The sequence below is a fragment of the Marmota marmota genome, unplaced genomic scaffold (assembly GCF_001458135.2).
Source record: "Marmota marmota marmota unplaced genomic scaffold, marMar, whole genome shotgun sequence".
Taxonomy (NCBI): domain Eukaryota; kingdom Metazoa; phylum Chordata; class Mammalia; order Rodentia; family Sciuridae; genus Marmota; species Marmota marmota.
Window position 1 is genome coordinate 1 of NW_026007334.1, and position 4,198 is coordinate 4,198.

The 4,198-nt window shown below is 33.2% G+C and overlaps 1 pseudogene; it reads left to right on the plus strand.

The window, feature by feature from the left end:
- The first annotated feature begins 284 nt into the window (after positions 1-284).
- On the plus strand, positions 285-2,392 carry LOC107134644 (annotated as a pseudogene).
- Positions 2,393-4,198: the final 1,806 nt, after the last annotated feature.

Consider the following 4,198-nt stretch of genomic DNA (forward strand, 5'->3'; position numbering starts at 1 on the left):
GGGAAAAAGAGCAGCTTGGTTTGGAAATGTGACAAATAATTGAGCAGTGTGAAAACTTGAAGCTGGAATGTAGTCAATTGCAGCCTTCTGTGATGGAACAGAAAGATGAGGAATTTAAGAATTTGCAGTAAACCATTGAATAAATAAAAGCCCAGTTGCAAGGAGACACACACAGTACTCCAGCAGACAATTCTGATAGTTTTCAAGAAACAAAATTTAAAAGCCTTCCTATAGGAAATGGAAGTGAAGAACACAACCTGTGTAACTATGAAACTGAAAAATAAATGAAAGGAATCCAAGAACGAGAACTTGATATTCAACTTCTAAATGAAAAGAATATATCTTTAACCAAACAGACTGATCAGCTGTCCAAAGATGAAGTTGGCAAACTCACTCAAGTTATCCAGCAGAAAGATATGGAGATACAAGCTCCTCAGGCTAAAATTTATTCAGGAAAACTTGATATGAGTACACCCCAGCTCTTGTCTGCATCATAACTTACCTCCCAGTCCTCAGAAGACAAAGAGCTGAGACAATTGCTGCAAGAAAAAGATGCCACCATTAGGATGCTCCAGGAAAGTAACCACAGGTTGTCTGATGAAACTGCTGCCACCTCCAAGAGAAAAAAGAAAGAACATGAACAATCAGATTCCAAAATTAAACAGCTCAAGGAAAAACAAGATCTGCTACAAAATTTACTGAGAGAAAAAAACCTCTTTATCCAAGCCAAAAGTGATCAGTTACTTTCTTCAAATGCAAAATTCAGTAACAAAGTGAATGAAAATGAGTTGTTGAGGCAAGCAATAACTAACCTCAAGGAGAGAATATTAATTTTAGAAATGGACATTTCTCAACTAAAAGGGGAAACTGAAAAAAATAATAGAAACATCCAAAGAAAAGGAAATGGAGAACAAGCATTACAAGATATGAACATGAAGTTCTCTGTGATGCTGCAAGAACAACAGTTGGAGTACCATTCAATGAAGGAGCAACTTTTACAAGAAAAAGAACAGGGCAAGCCTGGGGAATTAAATTGGCTTTTAAATGCAGTTGAATCCACACAGGAGAAGACCATTCTATGTCAGCAGGAGACAGACCAACTCACCTTTTCCCTAAAGAACCAACAGATGGAAAAGAGTACCCTCTAGCAAGAGGTTCAACACCTACATGACAAAGAATTACTCTTAAATCAAGAGGTACAAAGACTGGGGAGCCATCTTTAGAATCAGAAGATTCTTACACCCGGGAAATTTAGGCTGCAGAGAAGAGAGAGATGAACCTGAGAGAAAAATACACACTATTGGAGGAAAAGCTACTTTCCTCTTCTAATGCAACTCATCAAGCCAGTGTGCAGGCAGAGTCCCTGCAGAAACAGGTGCATTTACTCTCCCAAGAGAGGGATGAGAATGCACTGCAGCTTTTTCTCTACCAAGAACAAGTAAAGCAGTATGCCATGTCATTAACTAACCTGCCAATGGTTCTAGAGCACTGCCAACAAGAAGAAAAAGCTATGTATTTGGCTGAATTAGAAAAGGAAAGACAATATATAACCAAATGGAAGGAAAAGGCAGAAAATCTAGAGATGTATTATTATTACAGGAACATTTGGATGAAGTCAACGGTGTGTTGGATTCAGCAACCAGACTTACACAACAGTTACATCTAAAGGAAGAACAGATTGAAGGACTTAAAAAGCACAATGAACTCCAACAAGAAATGTTGAATAATGCACAAAAGAAAATGATGAACGTGGAAAATGGCACAGAAGAAAAAGTGGACAAAGCTCTAATGAGAAACCTGTTCATTGGGCATTTCCATACATCGAAAAGTAAGCGTCATGAAGAGTTACAGTTATTGCGAAGCATCCTGGACATTCAAAAGGAGAAAATGGAGCAGTTGTTGAATGGAGATGATGGTGACGTTACTAAGTGGATGATGGGTTGGCTTGGAGAAGGATAAAAAAATGTCCCCAGCACATCTTTGAGACCAAATGAGTAATCTCTGCTTAATAGTTCTTTCCTAGAACTTTTTTAAAAATTTCTGGAAACAAAATCTCCTTTATCTGTTCCACCACCAAAACTTTCTACTCATGCCATGAGATGTCTAGACTCCAGAGGAAGGAGAAAGGAAGGTGAGAATGTACCAAGAAGTTTGAAAGATGCAGAATTCAGAGCTGGTAAAAGAGTGGCTGTGAATCTGTTCTTGGCACCACATTCTGCGGCAGTGCCACTGATTAGCCTAGCTGGACTTGGACCTGGTGGACCTGGGAATCCCCATTTGAATCCCATCACAGACTTCATGCCCACTTTTACGCCGTTGCCAGTGTCCCCTGACAACAGCGCCAGGGTTGTACCAAAGGACTTTTTAAAGCAATAGGTGATTCTCAAGCCAGAGATGATTTAGCAGTTTAAAGAAGCCATAAACAATTTGAACTATTTACAGAGTGGCCTTTTTGAAAAGAACTTGTGTATTTGCAAAGAAAAAGAAAAAGGAAAAAGTTGATATATAGAGCTACCAGGTGTTTTGACTCCCCTCCCCACCTTTTTTTGTTTTTGTTTTTTTTTTTTTTTTTGCTGTAGCACATATTAAAATTTTATTTGTGTTTGTTTGCTGTAGCTTTTTCATATAAAATTTTGTTCCTGTGCTATCAGGTAATCAACAGCAAAAATAACTATAGCTTCAACCTTTTTATAATTATATTTGTTAAATTTAATTATATTAATATAAAAAAAATGATTCATTTATATTACTGAAAAGAAGAAAAATCCAACCCATATGAAAAAGATATATACCTCAGAATTTGGGCTATATGCAAACAAAATATGATGTAGTAAAGGTGTGAATTCTTTAGTTTATAAAAAAAACACTGTATAACTACTAAAAGAAAATTACAGTGGGAGGGCTTGAACATGAAGTTTAGTGCATAAATTCTAAGATTCTTTTAATTCAAATGCTATGACACCTATCCATTTTACTTATCTTCATTCTATTAAAAAAGTCACTTGACATTCATTTCCTTTCCTAGATGTTAAATATGTCCAGAAGGAAGATGACTTTTGTCAGTGAAACCAAAAGTATAATCACATTCATCCTTTTTAATTTGTAAGAATGTGTCATTAAATGTCTGGAGTGTTTACATACTTTTTTGGGACCTAAAGTAATGCTTATAAACACATTATTTTAAAAAAACATTTGATCAAAAAAAAAGTGGGGAAGATAAAATAATACAAAGTTTTGAAAGATGAAAAAGTTAAAAATGGAGTAGTTAAAATCTTTTTTTATTTTTGTAAATTAAGATAAAAGATAAACCAAAATTTTCTAGCTTATGTCAGGTGATATCAAAGAACTGAAAAAGCAGATTATACAGCAAATGCTTCTCTGACACTTGAAGTTTCTAAAACCATTGAGAATATTTTATTAAAATTAATTAAAATTTAATATAAATTAAATTATTTAAAATAAGTCAAATTATAAATTTATGAATTAATTTCATTAATTTAAATTATTTTATTAATTTTACTGATTATTTAATTTTATTAATTTTATCTCTAAATTTAATAAATTAATTTACATTAAATTTTGATTTATATTTAAAATTTTATTGGATTTTTAAAAAATTAGTTTAGTAAAGTTAATTTATTTATTTATTTATTTATTTTTGAAACTGTAAAAATAAGGTTTATTGAACAGATTAGAAAGATGACAAGAGACTTTACAGCCATCAAAACACACAAGGGAAATTTACTGAGTAATAAATGCTAGGAAACGTGAAACTTATATTTACCCGCAGGACAATCAGCTACATATATATAATTGACTGCAGTTCAAACTTTGAATAAGAAAAGATTTTTTTTTAAAAAAGAACTTATCAAGAATCAATTTCATCAATATCAACCAAATAATTTTTCAAATAAACAGTTCTAAATTGGCAGGCACACATTTCCCAAAAAATTGGAAGTGGTTTTTTTTTGTTTGTTTTTTAAATTTTTTATTGTTGGTTGTTCAAAACATTACAAATTTCTTGATATATCATATTTCACACTTTGATTCAAGTGGGTTATGAACTCCCATTTTTACCCCATATAGAGATTGCAGAATTACATCAGTTACACATGCATTGATTTACATATTGCCATACTAGTGTCTGTTGTGTTCTGCTGCCTTTCCTATCCTCTACTATCCCCTCTACTGTCATTCA